The sequence below is a fragment of the Martes martes genome (genome assembly GCF_963455335.1).
Source record: "Martes martes genome assembly, chromosome: 7".
Taxonomy (NCBI): Eukaryota; Metazoa; Chordata; class Mammalia; order Carnivora; family Mustelidae; genus Martes; species Martes martes.
Genome location: NC_137894.1, coordinates 114,315,018 through 114,337,010, shown reverse-complemented (window position 1 = coordinate 114,337,010; position 21,993 = coordinate 114,315,018). Strand labels below are relative to the sequence as shown.

Sequence of the window (21,993 nt, the reverse complement as noted above, 5' to 3'; positions counted from 1 at the left end):
TTTGTTTGTTTGTTTGTTTTTGTTTTTCCAAACCAGGGAAGAAACTGCCTTTGAACAGACAAAGTAGGCCACAAAAATCTTAACAACACCAATTTAATCAAGGCACCAACATAGAAGACTTTTATTAAAATAATCTACATCATCATTAATTCAATGTACATTTATTTTATTTTATTTGTAGCAAAATAAAAAAACGCACATGATTTAATGTTAAAGGGAAAAAATTAAATATAAAGTAGAATCTGTATAGTGTATTTGTTTAACATATCCATACATGTGAACCAAGACTGGGAGGAAACATGAAGAATGGAAAAACATGAAAAATAATGAAGATCTGGCTGGCTCTGTTAATGGAGCACGTAACTATTTTATTTTAAAGATTTTATTTATTTATTTGACAGAAATCACAAGTAGGCAGAGAGGCAGGCAGAGAGAGAAGGAAGCAGGCTCCCCACTGAGCAGAGGCTGATGCGGGGCTCCATCCCAGGACCCTGGGATCATGACCTGAGCCGAAGGCAGAAGCTTTAACCCACTGAGCCACCCAGGCGCCCCTCAATGAACATTTATTAAGCACTTGCCATACACTAGGGACTTATATAGATGTTGGAGATTCAAACAATAAGACTATCCTCTTCATGTTGCTTATATCCTTATGTATGTTGACCCTTGAACAACATGGGTTTGAACTGTATGGGCCCACTTATATGCTGATTTTTTATAGTATAGTACTGTAAATATTTTCTTAATATTTTACTGTAAGAATACAGTATATAATACACATACAAAATATATATTAATTGACTTTATGTCATTGGTAAGGCTTCCAGTTAACAGTAGGCTATTAAGGGTTTTTTTAGGGAGGGTCAAAAATACATGCAGATTTTTTACAACATGCGGTCAGCACCCCAGACCCTGTGTTGTTCAAAGGTCAACTGTATAGTGAAGGCACCGACTTTATACATTAATTAATATATTGTGATAAGTGCTTTGCGATATGTATGAGTCATAGTTTCTGAAGTTCTGAAGAGGGATGAGCTTAACACTGCCTGCAGAGTCTGGAGGCTTCATAAACCTGGTTTCCCTGGAGGTGCATTTTGTACTTAGGAAAGTTCACAGAATACTCGGGGAATGGTGTCTCCCTCTAGGTGGAGTATGGAGTGAACACTAGGGTATAGAGGCTGGAAGGCAGCCTCTGACTTCAAAGTTACAGTATAAAAGGCTTGAAATTGCACGCTAAGAAAATCAGGATGAAGGCTATAGGCAAGGGCAGGAGAATCCCCACCCTCATTTATATCTTTTTGGTAACTTCCAGTAATGTCAAAGATGGACTTGGAAATCACAATCAAGTTTCTTTCCTCTCCTCCAACCCATATTTGACCCTATAGTCCACTCTAGTGGGTGTAACTGTCACTGGAGCAGCCTAAAATCACTGGAGACTGCTTAAGGAACACTTTAATAGGTGGGAAAATAGTAAGATTAAACCAGGGACTTCTCAGTGACAAGAGAGGCAAACACAGATGGGAAGATTTCAGGGATAGCATAATGTTACTCCATGTTACCTTCACTCTGTACTATTATGTCATCTCAAATAGTGCTTGATAAGTGAGGCTTTCTCTGACTCACCCTGGCAAATGGTACGTGTGGCAGCTGTCCCCTAAACTACCAAATGCACACGTTCACAAAAAGGTGCTGGGAGGGTTACTGAATGAGTAGAAAATAGATTCATAAGTGACTGGATCACAGGCCATCTGGCAGCATAAGCACTACTATTAAAGGTCCAATGATAACAAGATATTACACTGATTACCATTCGTAGTACCTAACCATTCATAGCCCCTTAAAATATTTTTTTATTACGCTGTAAAGCTCCCCTTTCCACAAGTAGGCACAGAGCGTAGAGTACCGGCTTCAAAATAATTTTTTTCTTAGCTGGTTTTAACAAGTATCTATGTGCAAGTATTTATGTTCTAAGAAGATGTCAGTCCAGAAAACGGGGGTATCGGTTTCCATGTCAGCGGACAGCAAACCCAATTCAAGTCTCTAAAACCCAATTGCTGGCCAACGCACCGGAACCAAAGCGTTGGCGCTTGAATTTCCGGGCGGAGGCGCAGTATGTCGCAATGGGTCGATTGCTTTGGCCTGGCGGAAGTCTATCAGGAGAGGACCGCGGACGCGAGGACAGTGGAAAGGCAAGGAGTGTGTGATGTCCTCGTCGCCCGAGAGCTTAGGCTGCTGAGTTTCGGGAGGCCACGCTGGCCCTGTTGGGACGACCAAGCGGGTCGGAGAGTTCAGTCGTGTTTGCACACGCGCTGATGCGATTCCCCTTGTTGGTGATGGAGAGGTGAGAGCAGAGAGACCCAAGGTAGAAGTGTGAGGGCGGGATTCTGGAAGGGGCGGGGTCGTGATGCGGAGAATCTGTGATTGGCAGGGCGGAAGGCAGGGACCCGGGCGCTCCGGGGACGGCGGGTGTGTTGGGGGGTCTTCAGGCAGTCTTCGTCGAGGGTGACCCTTGAAGGAGGTAACAAAATGACCGGACGTCAGAGCCAGATTCTAACCCAAGTGTGGGTAGTTACAGAGCCTGCGGACTGCGGTCACCGGGATGAAGTGTAGTTACTTAATTGTGCGGTTTTCGGCATCTCCGTGCGTCAGTTTCCTAGTTTGTAAAATGGACCTAATCCGTATTTCACATAGTTGATATAAGGATATATAAAGAGTTCAGCACAGCGTCTTCCAAATGGTAGGGACTCCCAAAGTGGTGTACCGCTGTGTTACTCTCTGTGTTCTTACAGCTCTTTTTACCTGCCTTACTCACGCGATACTCTTGTGTTCTCTACTGGTGTTCCCTTCTACACTGAGTGCCCTTAGAATGAGGACTTCGCTCCATTGCCCAAGGGAGTGCAGGTTGACTTTCGTGTCAGCGGTGGGAGGATTAGGTCTTGGAACCATTTAGACCTCAGTTGGAATCCATGCAACTCCTTTGAGTTGCTTAGTGACCCTGGGCATGTTGTTTGCTTTTGCAGTCCTCGTCTGGTTCATAAACACAATAATTGGGATGAAGCTTTGGACTCGGAGGTAGTCCTTTCAATCTGAATTAACTCCAGTTATACTAATGAGGCTATGGACAAAGGCCACTTAATTGTAAACACAAAATGGTCTGTGTTTTTGAGGAACTATAAAATTTATTTCTGGTGGCCTGTGAGGCAGACAGAAAATACTGGATTCAGCGCTCTTAAACCCAGCAAAATTGCTGGAATGAATGAAGTAATTGCACTATCTTTCCTTGTAGCGATGTTAGGTAAAAACAGCATATTGTTATATATATCCCATAATTACTCTGACGTCTTCAAGGTGGATTATATCTTCTGATAAATATTACTAATCTTTTTTTGTTAAAATCTTTTTTGTTTAGATTTTATTTATTATTTGACACACAGAGAGAGATCACAAGTAGGCAGAGAGGCAGGCAGAGAGAGAGAAGGAAGCAGGCTCCCTGCTGAGCAGAGAGCCCTATGCGGGGCTGGATCCCAGGACCCTGGGACCATGACCTGAGCCAAAGGCAGAGGCTTAACCTACTGAGCCACCCAGGCACCCCTAAATAGTATTAATCTTTATGGAAAAACATTTAGAAGAGGGTTTTAAAGTAACAGGGATACACTAAGTAATATTCTCAGATAATGCTTTTGAAAAAATGATGAATTTGATGCTTCGGCTTCTCTATCTGTTCCCTCAATTGCCCTTGCTGATAGCATCAGTGACCCACTACTTTGTAAATCTAATATTTTTTCATCTTTATCTTTTCATCTTTTACCCTGACTGTTCTATAGTATATGCTACCAATGCTGACTTCCTGCTTTTTGAAAACCATGTTGTTGTTGATAAAGTCATTGTGCTTGCTTTCTTCTCCACCCCTGCTCCCTCCCCCTCCTTTTTTTGTTAGGTTGCAGTCTTTTCTCATTTTCCTTCATGATTTTTTTGGTCTGTCCATTAATCTGTATTTTTCAGCACTCCCTCCTACATACTTCTAATTCTACATGTCCAAAACCACACTTGACGACTTCTTCAAACTTTGTTCTTCACTCTACAATATAATATATAATATTCACCTATATACATGTATTTTCACCTTCCTCAGCCCCCACCAGCAGAATTCACCAGGATCTTTAGTTTGTCTCTTAAATGTCTCTGTTCTATTCCTACTACTGTGCTTTAGTCCTCAGTTATGTCTTCTATTCCTGCTCATACTCTAATATTTCCTACTCATTGGGCAGGAACTTTGAATGCCCAGGGTCTAGGATTATCCTGAGGCTTCTTCATGCACATATTTCGCTTCTACCCTGGAATGGCTGTCATGATATATACTCGTGGTCCCTCCGTGTGGCCCCTCCATGCTTCTCATTGCATAGAACACTCTCCTAAGGGAGTGTTCAGAAATAGAATACCTGGAGACTGAGTTCCAGGTGAGCCAGGTAGAAACTACTTCTACTACTACTACTTCTTTTTCTTCTTGTATATCTCTCTAGACTTGGAAGTAACCCAGGTTCATTATTGTTGCATTCTGTTAGTTACAGGCAAACCACTAAGACCAGTTGAGCCCAGATTCAAGGAGAAAAGAATTAGACTCCATCTCTTGAGGGCAGAATGGCAAGGTTACCTGGCATAAGAGAATGTGGGATGGATGATATCTTCAGAAAATAGCATCTGTCAGATATATGTAATACATGTGTATACTATATATATATATATATACACAGTGCTAGTTTTTTCCCCCCAAAGAACAACAATATTCATAAACTAGTCTGAACTTTTTTTCTGTTATTTTGTAGTCATCAGTGATATGAGTGTCACTTCCTTCTTTCCTCCCTATTACTTTTGTAGTAGTGTTCATGGCTGCTATACACAAAAACCAGGTAACCACCATGCAGGAAAAATGACAGTTGCCACTTTAAATGCCTGGAATGGTGGATCTACCCAGCTCCTTACCTTTAGTAAGTCAGCCTTCATAAAGAGGAAGGGGGTGTGGCTTCTCAGCCCTCATCACTAATCACAAAATAGAGAACAGGGTGCCTTCTTTCTCCCTGTAATTTAGATGTGATACATGTAATTTCAGTTTACTGGAGTTTCTCTAGAGCGCATTAGCAGATTACCAATCCTTTTTTATAGTGCTTTATTTCCAGAAATTCAACAAATAACCACTCCCATGTGCTTTTTGCCATTGAAAGAACATTCCTGTCACGTATTTAAAATTATATTGATAGGTAATCAGGTGCAATTTTGAGTTTAACACAAGGTCTTTGGAATTGCTCTGGTGGTCTCCTAATGTGAGCCCTAGGGCCAGATAGAGAAAGGTGCCTCAGTCTGATTAACCTCAGTTTGCTGTAACGTGGTTAGGTTAAAAGAAGGTTTCAGCAATGAATGACATTTCTCATTTTGCCTACCTCCTAAGTAACCCTACTTGTCAGTGGCAGTTATAACTCTAGATGTTCGTGTGTCTCTCAGTGTCTTCTCAGGACACAGTGCTTCCCAGACTCTGTCTCACGTCCACATTTTTTGGTAATATCTGTGTTTCATTTTACTATTTGCATTAGTTTTCTACTGTTGTGTAATAAATTACTATAAACTTAGTGACTTAGGGGCGCCTGGGTGGCTCAGTGGGTTAAAGCCTCTGCCTTCCGCTCAGGTCATGGTCCCAGGGTCCTGGGATCGAGCCCCGCATTGGGCTCTCTGCTTGGTGGGGAGCCTGCTTCCCCCTCTCTTCCTGCCTGCCTCTCGGCCTACTTGTGATCTTTGTCTGTCAAATAAATAAAATCTTAAAAAAAAAAAACAAAAACTTAGTGACTTAAAACAATACAGATTTATTACTTTACAGTTCTGGAGGTCTGAAGTCTGATGGGCATGTCACTGGGCTAACATCAGGGTGTTTGTTGTCAGGGCAGGCCTCCTTTTTGGAGTCTTTGGGGAAAATCTGTTTTCTTGCCTTTTCCTGCTTCTGGAGGCCGTCTGCATTGGCTTGTGGCCCCTTCCTCCATCTGCAAAGCTGGCATTGGAGGGTTGCATCCTTCTCACACCTAATCACATCACTCCCACCTTTTCTTTTGCCTCCCTTTCCCACTTTTAAGGACCTTGGTGACTCCATTGTAATTGCCTGGATCATCTGTTAGCTACCTTAATTCTATCTGCAACCTTAATTCCTTTTTGCTCTGTATGATAATATAGTCATGGTTTCCAGTGTTTAGAATGTGGACATCTTTGGGAATGGTGGGGAATTATCCTGCTTAGGACAAGGAGAGTTTTATTATTTTGGAGAAGTCCTATTTGAGTATGATAGGAAAAATGTAGAACTATCTCACAAATAACATCATCATCATCATAATCTTCCATTAAAAAACTAAGACATGTTAAATATGTTTGAAAAGCAAATGACAAGCTTATGCATATATATCAACTCACTAAAATCATTAAATAATGATCTAAAACTATCCACAGGTTACCACTTTACACTTAAATTCTTTTCAAATTTAATTATATCCAAAGAAATACAAGTCAGTGAAAATTTAAATAGTATTTTCTACCTGTTTGATTGTCAAAGATTAAAACACTTGCTAATGTACAGTTAGTGAAATGATTAGTGAAAATGTGCACGAATATGCACATTCATTCATTGTTGGTATTAATAAGTTTGATGTGAATTTGATAAATTTATCAAAATTTAAAATGGGTATTCTTTTGACCTAACATTTCCATCTCTGAAATAAATATTCAGATGTTCTTTATAATGTTATTTGTAATTTTGAAGGAAAGAAAAAATGAGGTAGTTTATATGTCTAAAATAAAACTTTGACATTTATGTATGTATATCTATATGTTAGAATGATACCCATCACTTTAAAAATGTATGAGTAGAGGACTTGTAGTTCTGGCCAAGATGGAGTATAAGTATCCCTTAGTACTCCCTCTTAACAACTGAAATCTCTGAATGTGATACAACAAACAAATATAGGAAGATGCTAAACAGGGGGAAAAGAAGATGACAAACTGTCTAGGAATCTCATAAAATGCAGTTAAGAAATGAGATGAAGGGGGCACCTGGGTGGCTCAGTGGGTTGAAGCCTCTGCCTTCGGCTTGGGTCATGATCTTGGGGTCCTGGGATTGAGCCCCACATTGGGCTCTCTGCTCAGCAGGGAGCCTGCTTCCTCCTCTCTCTCTGCCTGCCTCTCTGCCTACTTGTGATCTCTGTCAAATAAATAAATAAAATCTTAAAAAAAAAAAGACTTTATAATCTTAAAAAAAAAAGAAAGAAAAAAGAAATGAGATGTGAGATGAAGTAGTCACCTGGCTTTGGGATATTGCATACGGACCTTCTGTTGAATAGCAAAATGTATTTTTAAAAAACAGTCCTTTGTGGCAAAGTCAGACCTTCCTAGGCCTCTACGGAGTTACTCCTTACTTTTGAAATTGGCACACTGTGGGCAGGATAGCTGAAAGCCAGATGACAGTCTCTCAGGAATCCTATGCTTCTGAAGAAACACTCTTATAAGCGCTGTATATATAAGGAGGTGAGAAATATAATCGTTTTATTAACAAGTCTCTAGTTCTCCTTGAAAGGCATTGACCTAGAAGTTGTTGAGACCCTTGGCTCATATAGCAGCTTCTGAGGAAATCCTTTTGAAAAGCAGTGAAATTTAAATTGCTCAGAACATGATGACAGGGAAGGAGTTTGGGGATTCTGGAAAAGAGGAGTTTGTGAAACGGATCATAGTCTTCTTGAGCAGGGCATGCCAGGGCAAAGAAGAGGAGAGGTAGGGTGGTTACAGTGGAATTTATCTTTCTGGATGATTTTATTCATTTGTATCATCTACTCAGTCTTTGGAAATGTAAAAATTCACTTTGGAATGATCCTGGGAATCAAGAAACCTACTCTCCAGTTCTACAGGATTTTTACTTCGATTTTTGAAATACTGAAAATAGATTGAATTTCCTTATCAATTCCTTTACAAAATCAGTTCTCCCTAAAACATCATGCCCTTGTTGTACCTTCCCTTCCTCGGCTTTCCCCACTCTTTATTTCCATCCCTTTTCCTGTGGGTCTTCCTGTTCTGGAGCAACAATACCACTGCCTTCTTGAGAAGCGGAGGTGTTAGTGCCCAGGATCCAGTGTTGGTGGTGTCCATCATACAAGCTGCTATATCTGGGCCTGTCAGCAGCAGTGGCCATGTCTACCCTGGACCATCTGTGGAGCTAGGTGTGCTCTGGCCTCATGGTCATTATGCTTGGCTCTCTGGCTTTCCCAGTTTGAGCAGCTTAGATCACTTAGAATCTGTTTCATACTTAAAAGCAATGGCCTAGACTGATAACAAACATTTATAAAGCATCTGCTTGCTGACCAGATCTGGTGCTGCAGAAATGACCAAGACACCTTTCCCTCAAGGAATTTGCAGTGGAGTTGGGGCAAACTGACAACTAAAGAAATAACTATAGGACCTCTAGTATCAATAGTAATAGACCAGGTGATTCAGATCAAACTCTGAGAAAACCAGAAAGTCTAAGTAAAATTTACAATTAAAAAAATCTACTTGAAGGCATAAAAGATATAACAAGATAGAGAATACTTATCTGGCTGAGAATGGAGAGAAGAAAGGAATCTAGAGAGCTGAGTATGGAATTTGGTGGTGTTTTTCCTGGGAATATTTCTGCCATAGACTGAATGGTTGCATCTCCCCGCAGATTCATGTTGAAACCTAATCCCCATGTGATGTTATTTGGAGGTGGGGCCTTCCAGAGAGGATTACATCATGATAATGGAACCTTCATGAATGGGATCAGTGCCCTTATAAAAGAGGCCCCACAGAGCTCTGTCACCCTTCCTGACATGTGAGGTTATAGCCAGAAGACTAAACAAGGAAGTGGGCTCTTAACACTGAATTTCTTCCCATTTTGATCTTGGACTTCAGCTTTTAAAACTGCCACATAAGCCACCCAGAGTATGATATTCTGTTATAGCAGCCTGAATGGACTAAGTCAGTTTCTAATTTTAGAAGTGGTAGCTGAGATGCTAAGAGATTATGCAGTACTTATGACGTTGTTGGAGGTATAGTAATAAAAAAGTTGGGATCCAGGGCCCAGCAAAAGGGATACCTAGTAAACTATCATGGCTTTGGATTGGACAGTTGGAGAGCTTCACTGACTGATACTTAGAGAAACAGCCCAGAATCCATTCACTTTGAAAATAGGTTGGCAGTTCCTTAAAATGTTAAGCATAGAGTTGCCATATGACCTAACAATTCATATACCCAAGGGAGATTAAAACATATATTCACATAGAAACTTCAACACAGAGATTCATAGTAGTAGTATTTATAATAATTAAAAGTGGAAATAATCCAAAGTACATAAGCTGATGAATGGATAAACAAGTGGTATATCCATACAATGGGATGTTATTCAGCAATAAAAAAGAATGTAGTACTGATGCATGCTACAACATGGATGAACCTTGAAAACATTGTGCTAAATGAAAATATTCAGTCAAAAAATGCCATGTAGTGTATGATTCTTTTTGTATGGAATGTCTACAAAATGCAAAATTATGGAGACCAAAAGTAGATGAATGGTTGCCTAGAGTTGGGCAGAGAATGGAGAGTGAGTACTAATTGGTATGAAGTTTCTTCCTGGAGTGATGAGAATGTTGTAAATTTAGATAGTGGTAAGGGTTACAAAGCTCTGTGAATATTCTAAAAACTCTTGAATTGTACACTAAAAATGGTGAACTTTATGGTATGTGAATTATGTCTCAGAAGCACTATTTAAAAAAAAAAAAAAAGGCATTATTTTAGTCCCTGAATTTGGATCAAGGTATTTTGGATTGCTGTTGTCTTTAGGTGCTGGCAGGGAAAAAAAAAAGTGAAATTCTCTCTGGAGAATGAAAATACTGTCTTGGGCCACAAATTAATTAATTTTGCAAATGTAATGTTAAACAGAATTTTAAAAGAACCAAGCACACAAAGAGTCAACATAAAATAACAAGAACCAGCAGAAACAAAAATATAATAAGTTCAAAAAATATATAAATAATAATAAGTTCATGGGAACTCTAGCTGTTGAAGTTACTAGCTAGAGACTTAGAAAACTGCACTTAATAGGTTTAAGATGGTAAAAGACAAGATTTTCTAATTTTGGCAAAGAACTGGAAACTATGAAGGATGTAGTAAATTTGAAAAAGAACCAAAAGATACTCTAAAATGAAAAGTATAACAAATATTTAAAACTCAATAGGTAAAATAATAAGAAATAGGCACAATTGAACAGAAAATTACCAAACTGAAAGAAAGTTCTGGAAGAAAATACTCAGAATAAAACATGGAGACATGAAGTGATGAAAAGTAGTGATGAGAAGGTAAAATACAAAGAAGATACCATGAGAAGTTCTAACCTAAATATAATTGAAGTCCTAGGAAGCAGGTATGAGATGAATGGGGCAGAAGCAGCGTTTGAACAAACTAATCATTGAGAATTTGCCAAATCTCATGAAAGATATCAAGCTGCAAATTTGAGAATTGTTACAAGCTGCATGTAAAATAGTAATAGCAATGATAGTAATAAATGCAGTTTATAAAAAATTTTCTGAAAACCAAGGAAAGGAAAATAACTATAAAAACAATGGTGGAGAGTGCTTGGGTGGCTCAGGTGGTTAAGCATCTGCTCAGGTCATGATCTCAGGGTCCTGGGATGGAGTTACACATAGGACTCCCACTCAGCAGGGAGTCTGCTTCTCCCTCCTTCTCTGCCCCCTCCCCCCCCACTCATGTTCTCTCCCTCTCTCAAATAAATAAAATCTTAAAAAAAATTAAAAACAGCAAAGGGAAGTATCTTTATTGGATAGCATACTAATAGTAATAAAAATGGAGGGAAAATTTCTTATTCTGATGCAAGGTTATCTATAAAAAGCCTACAAAATATGGTGAAATGTTGAAGTCATTCCCTTTGAGATTAGATCAAGGATTCCCACACTATCCTCACAGTTACCACTTATATTCAACAATGTACTGAAAGTCTTAGCCAATCTAGTAAGGCAAGAAAATGAAAATAATTGGTGACAGATTGGAAAGAAAATTTTAAATGTCATTATTTGAATGTGACTGTGTGAAAAATCCCAAAAGCTCTACAGATGAGTTTTTAGATTTAAAGAGTTTAACAAATTTGCAATTTAAGATCCATAGATAAGAATCAGTTGTATTTCTATAAAGCAAGGTAAAAAAATGAAAATTAATTTTAGAAACAATACCATTTATAATATTTTGCATATTACATCCCAATATTTTGCATCAAATAAAAGGTGTTCAAGAATTCATCACAGAAAATTAGAAAATTAAAAAAAAAAAGAAAATATTGTTGAGGTTAAAAGTGACCTAAAGTAAAGGTAATGATACATACCATTCATGGATTATGAGATTAAAAATCATACAGATGTCATCTCAATAGAGCATGATCTATAAAATTAGTACACTCACAATTCCAACAACTGTTTGGTGAAATTTGAGAAGATGATTCTAAAGTTTATGTTGGAAATTCAAAGGGCCAAGATTTGCCCAAGACAGGTTAAGGTATATGTGCAACGACAGATGAATAGACAACGTAAAAAATAAAGATTATAGGAAAAAAGACCCACGCATCTCAATACCTCAAAATATAGAGCACAAGATAAAGGAATATTTAGATATATGCCCCCCAAAATAGAATCTTGATTCTTATCCCATATAATATAAAATCAGTATTCCATTAGCTGTATTTGTCTTCATATAGATTAGTCTTACATGTCTTTATGTAAGACATTAGTCTTCATATAAGAGATTTTTTAAAATTTTAGATAATATTAGATAACCTATTCAGAGCAGAAAAATAAATATTAAATGGGATATAAAATAAAGGAAAAAAAGTTTCTAAAGATGAATTTATTTGAGAAGGAGGTGGTGGGGCAGAGAGAGTCTTAAGCAGCTCAGCACGGAGCCTGACACAGGCCTCAAACTCACAACCCTGAGATCACAACCTGAGCTGAAACCAAGAGTTGGACGCTCAACCGACTGTGCCACCCAGACGCCCCTAAAGGAAAATAATGATAAGTTGGACAATGTTAAAATGAAGAACTTAGGTCCATCAAAAGATAAGAAAGAGAAAAGACAAGCTTTAAACTGGAGAACTTTATTGCCACACATAAAGTCAATGAAGGGCTTGTGTCCAGAATATAAAGTGAACTTCTTATGAATCAAAAGTAAAAGAACAAAGGCTTCACAAAGGAGATATATCCACATTGCCAATACAGGTGTGAAAAGGGCCCAGTCTCATTAATCAGAGAAAGAAATGCAAATTAAAACCATAGTGAGATAACATTGCATGTCTAGCAGGATGGCTAAAATATTTTCAAAAAGAAGAAAATAGTAAGAATTGGCAAGAACGTGGAATAACTAGAAATCTCACATGTTGCTGGGAGGGTATAAATTGGCACAATTAATTTGGAAATAGGAATGTATGTCTGTGCATCAAGATACATGCATAAGATTGTTCATAGCCACATAATAGCACATTTCATAGCAGTAAAAAAACTAAAATCAGCCAAAAAGTCCATTATCAGTAGAAGGAAAAACACATGAGAAATGGTGAGGATGCTGACTGAGGCAAGGTAGAGACAGAGCAGAGCAGAAAGAGGGAGAGAGAGAGAGAGGGGCAAGATTTGAAAAGGAAACTAACCAGATAGGACAACAGATTAGAGGGAGCCGTGAGGCAGAGGGAGAAACCTCAGTGAGTGAGGTCCCATGATCTCTTGAGTTGTGCTGGTTGCCAGTAGGGAGGAAGTAGAACGGATTTATCTCCTTTTGCGCATTAAACATTGCTGAGCACCATTTATATCCTAAGCACTTTACTAGAATCTCGAAATACAAATATGAGTTAAGAGTGCAGTTGGCTGAGTCTTCGTTTGAACTTTACGATAGCTTTTCGAATCTATACCATCATTTACATTTGACATAGTAAAAACAACCCATACAGGTTTATCCTGAATGATATTGTACATGGAAATCAAGGGGAAAAAAATTTTCAAGATAGAGTGTTCACCTGCATCAGAGGCTTGAGACTTTATATAAGAAGAGGCTAGAGGACTGGCTATTGAGTTTAGCCACATGAAAGTCATTTCAGAGGAGTGGGGATAAAGCTGTATTGGAATGTATTGAAGAGAGAATGGGAGGTAAGAAACTGAGAACAGGTAATGTGGAAAGCTTCCAAAAAGTATTTTTGCAGTTAAGGGAGGTAGAGAATGGAATGGTAACTAGAGAGAAGACTAAATTGGTTAAGGTCATATTATGGAGAATGTTTTTCACATTGGCAGTGAAAATCCTTGAAGATTTCAGAATCATAAAATTCACTGAATGTGGAGGATGGAATTGGCATGATTACTTGGAAAGGGTGAAGTTGATAGACCAGTGAGCAGATAGTCCAGGAATAAGGGGACAGGGATATGAACCTGGGTGGTGGCCACTGGGATGAAAATAACAAACAGAATGAGATAATTATTTTATTTTATTCTATTTTTTTATTTTTTATTTTTTAAGATTTTATTTATGTATTTGACAGAGAGAGACACAGCGACAGAGGGAACACAAGTAGGGGGAGTGGGAGAGGGAGAAGCAGGCTCCCTGCAGAGTAGGGAGCCTGATGTGGGGCTTGATCCCAGGACACTGGGATCATGACCTGAGCTGAAGGCAGACGCTTAACGACTGAGCCACCCAGGTGCCCCTATTTTGTTTTTATTTTTATTTTATTTTATGATTTTTATTTGAGAGAGTGCACGTGCTTGAGCTGGGGGAGGAACAGAGGGAGAGGAACAAGCAGACTCTGTGCTGAGTGTGGAGCCCAGCATAGGGCTTGATGCGGGGTTCCGTCTCATGACCCTGAGATCATGACCTAAGCCAAAACCAAGAGTCATACTCTTTTTTTTTTGTTTGTTTTCGTTTTTGTTTTTTAAAAACTTTATTTATTTATTTGACGGACAGTGATCACAAGCAGACAGAGAGGCAGGCAGAGAGAGAGAGAAAGTGAAGCAGGCTCCCTGCTGAGCTGAGAGCCTGATGCGGGACTCAATCCCAGGACCCCGAGATCATGACCTGAGCCGAAGGCAGTGGCTTAACCCACTGAGCCACCCAGGCTCCCCAAGAGTCATACTCTTAACCAGTTGAGTCACCTAGGCGCCCCATAAGTGGGGGTCATTTTAGATCTTTAAAAAGATCATTTTAGTGATCTTTGCTGAAAGATTTTCAGCAAAATGCCCAAATCACTTACTTAGAGACAAAAGTATGGAGCTGAAAGGAATCTAATGTTATAGAAAAGGAAACTAACACCCAAGAAGGGAGTTAAAACATATATCTTACTTGGAAAGAAATTAAATGTACCCACATATATTTATATATTTATGCATTGAGAACATAAAATGTACTTGAAGACACCCCGGCCATGGGTCCTGGCTAAGATCCTCTGAGCAGTTTGCTCCGTGGTCTTCAGCCCCGTCCGGCAAATGGTAGGACCTTAGGCTTTCCTCAGTCATGTCTCTTAGGTGTTCCCAAAAGGGCAGGGCTGTGGTACACATTAACAGTTCTGGAGGACATCAGTTTATACTGGGCTCATGGGAACTTTACTCTGCACTTCTGTTCTGTGGTCTTCTTGAGTCTCACCACTCCCTCTCCTCTGCACATCTGTGGTCCTCAGTCAGCCAACTCTCCCAACATTCCTGTTGTGGTGGAGCTGGCTTGTTGTCCTCCAACTCTGGTTACGATTTGGGCACCTGCTCTCCATATTGCTGCCACTGGAGTCAGGTTGGCTCTTACCTGCTGCTAAGACCTTGAACAAATTACTTAACTTCTCTGTGCTTTTGATACCCACTTGGAAAATGGTAAAAATATTACTGCTTACCTTACAGGTTTGCCTTGAGTATTATTAAATAAATTAATTACTGTAAAACACTTAAATACATTAGTATTTAGAGAGCTTAGAACACTACTTGGTATGTAAGAAGGATTTTTACAGCATTACTATTATACTTACCGGATACTATGGATCAAACTAAATGTTGCACTTAGGCTCTCTTCTTCCTGCCCAAAAGAGCCCTACTTATAAGGGGTATGTGTGTGTGTGTGTGTATGTGTGCTATGTGTAGAATGCTTTACTAAAGATTGGGGGAATGGAGGAATTTGCATTTCATTTGTGTCAGTAACTTAAAATTTCAGGGTATACATTTCTGTTCCTAAAAGCTTCTCAAGCCAGTTTAAATTTACTCTCCTCTCATTCTCTGCTCATCCCATGTTTTTCATCTATATGAATGCAGAGAAATTGCACTGTATCTTCACCTTTACCTCTGCTGACTTGTGATCGCAGAGTCTTATCATTCACTCAACCTGTTTTTTATTAAGAATTATCTTAAGCATGGTTATTTCCTTCTTCTGTGAAACTGTAGATACAGTTTCTAAGTTCTCATGTATTCTTTAATATTGAAGTATGTTGAAAGCAGTCCAATAAATTATCTTATTTGAGCCATCAGTCTGGGTGTAGGTTTTCTGTAAATCCAAATTTTCACACCTTTAGAGTGCAAAAGTAATACAAGAAACTTTAAGCCCTTAAAGAGCATAGATTAAATCTTTTTCATCTCTGTGTCTGCAGCAGTACCCAGTAGGTGTCTCAAAAACTGATGTACACTTAGTTCATTGTCTTTTCAGTAGGAATGAAATACTTTCTTTGGGGAGAAGTCTTCAAGCTTGGTACTCATTTGCAGTGAGTCGGTGTAACGTTGCAAAATTTCTTCACTACCATGGTGGTAAAGCAAATGATTCCTTCTGGGCTCAGCTCAGGTGCCAGAGAGACCCAGCTGATATTTACACTCTGACATAATGCCAGGAACTCTTAAACATCATGAGCAGTTCTCATTCTTTTCACTCCACAGGACTTGATATCTAACTTTATGTTACTGTAATAATTACTCTTGATCCTGAGTTTCTTCTGTGGAATAGTAAAGAATTTAAATTTTCTACCAAGTTTAACAGTTTGACCATAGTTATTCCTCTAGTGGTGTATTCCTGGAAGAAGAACGGGTGAAGTGGTATCTAAAAGGAGAGTAACATTCTTTTCTCTGCAGACATAGTACTTCCAACATGGCAGGTACCCCTTTTGCTTCCTTATACAGTTTTGTTTAAAATGTTTTTGTAATAAAGAGTGCGACTATATTTTTTGATGTTTAACTGACATCTTTTAAGCCTCATCTCTCCCTCTTGGCCATCTGTTGCACATATGGGCAAGCTGATTGAGTGATTTTCCTTTGTGCCTTTGGAACTTCAAACCATGCCTAGGAACCCTTGCTCTAATCACCCTCCCTAGTCACCATAAAAACCTGAAACCAATCTTTTCCTGCTCTCTCAAGCCATTTTTGGGCCTGCCTGGGAGCTACCCTGTTCTCCCCAGAAGGTCTTATTAAATGATCAATTGTTTCATACCTTCCTGGTGTCTGTGTGCACATTTAAGTCAGATTTGAGTATCGGGTCCATCTGGACCCTACAGTGTAGGGTCAATTTTATTAAATTCTTAATACATACAAAAGAATGTTTATATGTTTAAAGTATAAAAGGAGCAATTTTAAGAAGTTCTAGACCTATCACCCAACCTAAGAAATAGAACATTACCACTATATTTGAAGTGCCTTTTCCTGATTTCATGCCTCACCCTGCATAAATCAGTTCCCTATCACAACTCATCAAGGCATTTTGGATATTTGATTGTTTATCATTCCCTCTATTTTCTTTTTACATTTTAACTGCAGATGTATGTATTCCTAAGTTATATATTATCTTGTGTTTATTTACTCAATATAGATGAACTCGTGCTCTGTAAACTATTTGGGTAGTTTTCTTGTTGATACTATGGAAGTTTGGGTTCATACAGCTGCATGCATTCATTTTTCTCTACTGTATTTTATGTCCATAGTGTGAACGAATTACAAATAATTTATGGATTCTCCCCTTATCCTTTGATCTTACATATAATATTGCATATTAAACACTCTTGTACATAAGCTCTGATGAAAATGTGCAAGAGTTTCTCCAGCATGTATGCCTAGGAGTGGACTTCTGCATCATACAACATCCACAGTTTTAACTCTATTTGATGATGACAAATTGATTTCCAGTTTCCTGTCTTACTGTTTGGATAAACAATTTTTCCAGCACCATTTATCGAAAGGCTCTTAACCCTCTGATCCATGTTATCACTTCTGTCATACATCAACTTTGCATATATATGTGGTCTGAGTTCTCTGTTCTGATACACCAATCTGTTTTTCTCTGTATCCATACAGGTACAATTTGGCCTTACGAAGATAGTTTCATTATAAGCCTTGATATCTAATAGAACAAGATTCCTACTTTATTCTTTTTTTTCAGGAGTGTCCTAACTATTTGTGGACCTTTGTTTTTCCGTAGAAGTTTTTGAGGGGCGCCTGGGTGGCTCAGTGGGTTAAGCCTCTGCCTTTGGCTCAGGTCGTGATCTCAGAATCCTGGGATTGAGCCCCAAATCGGGCTCTCTGCTCAGCAGGGAGCCTGCTTCCCCCTTTCTCTCTGCCTGCCTCTCTGCCTATTTGTGATCTCTGTCAAATAAATAAATAAAATCTTAAAAAAAAAAAAAGTTTCGGAAACAGCTTAGTGAGTCACCAGCCAAGAAAACAAAATAAACACCCAAAACTAATTTTAGGCTTTTAACTGGGATCGAATTGAATCTATAAATAAATTTGAGGAGAAGTGATACTTTTTCAGTGTTGGGTCTATGTATATATAAACATAACATAACTACCCATTTATAGAATTCTTCTTCAGTATCCTTCAAGAAAGTATTACAGTTTTCCTCAGGAGGGTCTCGCGCGTTTTTGGTTAGATTTAGTCCAGCTACCTCATTTTTATATACTATTGTTCATGTAAATCTTTTTTCTAAGTTAGGTTTTATATTTGGAAAGCTGTGTTTTGGTGGTGCATATAAAAGAACTTGACTTATATGTCTTGATTTTGATTCCACATACATTAGACATACAGCATTGTCATTCCAGTAATTTATCTATAAATCATTTTGGTTTTTTCTCTGCATCTCTGAATAATAACAGTTCTCACACTTCCTTTCTAGTCCTTGTAACTTTTAACTCTTTCTCTTGTCTTTCACTGGCTAGAATCTCCCATACAGTGTTGTGTAGAAATGTCCTGCCTTGTTGTAAAAGGTTTCAGCATTAAGTAGGTATGTAGACTGCTCGTAGCTGCCCTATACAGACTGTTGGTGATCCTGGGAGTGCTCCTTGGTTGCTCAGCAGTGAAGTACCTGGGACTGGGGATGCTGCTGCTTCTCCTCAGTGGCAGGGGGTCAGTCTAAGCCCAACTTCACAAGGATTAGAGGCTTTCCATCCTTGAGGTACCTGAGTCCGGTTGCCTTAAAGCTCATCAGTAAGAATGAAAACATATGACCATACAAAGATTTGAACATGAATATTCATGGCAGCGTTTTTCACAATAGCTAAAAAAACTGGGAAAAAAACTAAATGTCTCCACTGGTAAATGGATGAACAAAATATGGTATAGTCATATGATGGAATATTATTTGGCAAGAAAAAGGGATGAAGTGTTGACACATGCTACAGCATGGATGAGCTACAGAATCATTACACTCAGTGAAAAAAGCCCGTCACGGAAGAACACATATGAATCCATTTACGTTAAATATCCAAAAAAAGCAAATCGAAAGAGATAGAAGTAAATTAGTGGCTGCCTAGTGCTGGGGGTGAGAATGGAGAATGGCTATAAATGGATGTGAGGGTTTTTTAGGGTAATGGAAATGTTCTAAAATCAGGTTGTGATGATGGTTGTACAACTATAAATATAATAAAATTAATTTAATTATACACTTAAAATGGGTGACTTCTGTGGTGCATAAATTATATCTCAGTGAGGCTGCTTAAAAAAAAACCAAAACAACAGTAAAAGCAGCTGATGTTCCATGACAGTAATCTGACTGACCGGCATCTGAACCTAGACCACTTGGTGTCCAGATCCTGACTGATTAGTCCCCGCATATGAGGCTCTTCTGACGCTTGCCTAGCAGGTTGGATAGTAAAGGGGCAGGGGACCATCGCAAACAAATCCCTGAACGGCCGCCATCTACCCAGACCACAGTGCAGATACCAACCAGCCACAGTCATTGGCCACCACGGTACTGAGGTCATGGACTCGAGTGGAGTAGCCATGGTGGCACAGAAGCCTGGCATCCGGCATTGAACCTGACCTTGCCCCGGCTTCCACCCTACCTGTCAACCACAGACACTGCTGCTGAGCCCTTTTAGCGTGTGACTCTTCAAGGAGACCAACCAGTCACTTAGTGGCACTTACCACATCAGAACCCTTCCACCATGAGGGGGCTGCAGTTCATTTTGAAGGGTTTTCGAAGTGTGTGCTTACTTTTCCTGCTGGTGTCAACTGGGTCAGCACCTCTATGCTAGGACTCACAGAGTACCTGATTGACTGACATGGGATCTCCCACCTACTGTCACTTCAGATCAAGGACCTGATTTATGAAAAAAGAGGTTCTGCAATGGGTAGATTCCTGTGAGAGTCACTGTTCCTGCTACTCCCACAGCCTCCATAAGCTGCCGGCCTGCTGGAGCAATGAAATGGGAGAAACATAGCTGAAGCAACACTTTGGATGGACATGATACCCTACAAAGGTATGCGGTCGGGAGGCAGCATGTAGATTAAAGCAGAGGTTGGCAAGCCGGTTCCAAGGCCAGATCAGGCTTGCTGCTGTTTTACAAACATAGTATTATTGGAATGCAACCACATGCATCGTCTGCATATTGTCCATGGCTTCTGTCATGCCATATCAGCAGAATTAAGTAGTCGTGTCAGAGACTCTGTGGTCCCCAAGTCTAAAATAGTTACTGTCTGGCACTTCACAGAGAAAAAGTTTGCCACTTTCTTCCTTAAACCACGGAGGATTATATGGTTCTCTGTTACTGCTGAGAGCCAAGGAGTGGGAAGGAGGGCTCTCTTCCAGCAACCCACTTGGGAGACTTTTGCTTCCAGTTTCTGAAACTTCAGGCTCATCCGTTGAAGAAGCAGAGGTCCTGGTTTCTAGAAAGGGGACACTCCACTAGGGGAAACATTAATAGTTCCACTAAACTTAAGGCTGTGGCTGCCATTTATCATTTTATGCTCATTGTGCCAGTAGACCAGCAAGAGCAGAAAAGAGTTACCATACTTGAAGGGGTAATTGGGTTTGCTAGCGATGAGGAGGTGGGGTTGTGGCTACATAATGGTAGCAGGGAGGAATATATTTGGCACTCATGTGAACTACTGGGGTATCCATCTCTTGGTAATCAGAACCTTTGTTTTCACTGTCAGTTCGCAAGTAGAGCTCCCATGCTGTGGCCGGGCAACAGCATGGGAACCAGAATCTCAAACCCCTCGGGTGACAGTACCATGCAAACCACGTAGGCCAGCAGACATGCTGGCACAGGTGAGGGGAGTATGGACTGGGAGTAAAGAGAGGAAATGATTCATATCAGTTCTGACCTCAGAGCAGACTGCGGCTGTAGAGGCTGTAGTTTATCCCACGAACTTCTCCTTTAAGCTTTCATAGAAACTGTGACCAGCCAGAATCCTGAAGTTACAAAAGAATGGGGTGAACCTAATGTGTAAAGCAAGTGACCTGAGCTGTACAAGGGGTAGAGCACAGCAGTGTTGGTGCTCTGTCCAGATTGCCTTTTGTTGGCTTGGTGTACTCGTTCTTCTCCAGATGCTGCATGTGATGCTACTAATGCACTTGGATTATTTTCAAGAGCCTTGCCTTTGGTACGTTGGAGCGACATCACCAGGAGGTGGCTGGAAGTTATGCACTACTTATCCCTGTAATGGCCTGTAAACAGTGCGTGATACGGAGGCGCAGAAACCTCACTCCCCTGCTCTAGGGTGGCAAAGACTGTGGTGCGGTATGTGCATCAGAGCTCCTGGAGATACGGGCTGAGCCTAGACCAGCTAAAACCACAGTCTTGCTTTGTTCCTTCCATTGGCCTCTTCTGTTGCCCCTCATTCTGTTGCAGATTTTTTGCCCTTTTTATGACACAGTTTTGAGTTTGGACCTTAAAAGAGGCTGTTGATATGCAGATTGGTCTAAAACAGGCAGTGTGGGGTTGTGTCTGGCCCAAGATTTCTTGTATAATTATGTAATTTCTCTCTCAATAAAAACTGGTTTTACCTTTTGCCCTTTGTAAAGTTTGTTCTGTATTTTTCCCCTAATGTCTAAGGTTGGAATGCTTTTAGTTCATTAATTTTGACCCTTTTGTGTTTACTTAGGAATATACAATTACCCATTTTCTTCAGAGTAAGACTTTAGGAGCATCTCATAAGTATTGAATAGGACATTCTTTATCATTCAGTTCTGAGAATTTTCTGATTTCCATTATGACTTTTTTTTGAGCCACAAATAAATTTAAAAATTTTCAAACACATGGAATCATTTCTCTTTGTTTGTTATGGATTTTAACTTAATTTTATGGTTGTCAAGTAAGTGTTCTGTATGATATTATTGGAACACATTTTTAATGTGCTTTTAATAATTTATTTATTTAATTAACTTAATTAATTTAAGAATTAATTTAATGTGATTTTTAAGAATTTACTAACTTCAGCTTTTTGTACCATCATAAATATTGTGTGCTTGGAAAGAATGTATATTTGCAGCTGTTGAGCACAGTATTCTCTCTATATATGTGTGCTTTTCATTAAACTTGTTAATTGTATTGCTTAGACTCTTTATATCCTTATTTTTTGATCTGTTTAATTTACAATGAGAAATTGGTTAAAAGTTTCCTCTGCAATTGTGAAATTGTCTATATATTTTGAGACTGTTATTTAGTACATAAAATCTAGAATTGTTATATT

General features: G+C 39.3%; 1 long non-coding RNA gene across 2 annotated transcripts; it reads left to right on the top strand.

Moving 5' to 3' along the window:
- Positions 1–2,148: 2,148 nt before the first annotated feature.
- On the top strand, positions 2,149–21,311 carry LOC308346110. 2 transcript variants are annotated; one of them, XR_013967141.1, is made up of 3 exons: positions 2,149–2,341; positions 19,610–19,778; positions 20,849–21,311. It is a non-coding gene; the product is annotated as an uncharacterized lncRNA (long non-coding RNA). The 2 variants fall into 2 exon arrangements; XR_013967142.1 differs by having other exon boundaries at positions 2,158–2,341; positions 19,691–19,778.
- The last annotated feature ends 682 nt before the right edge of the window (positions 21,312–21,993 follow it).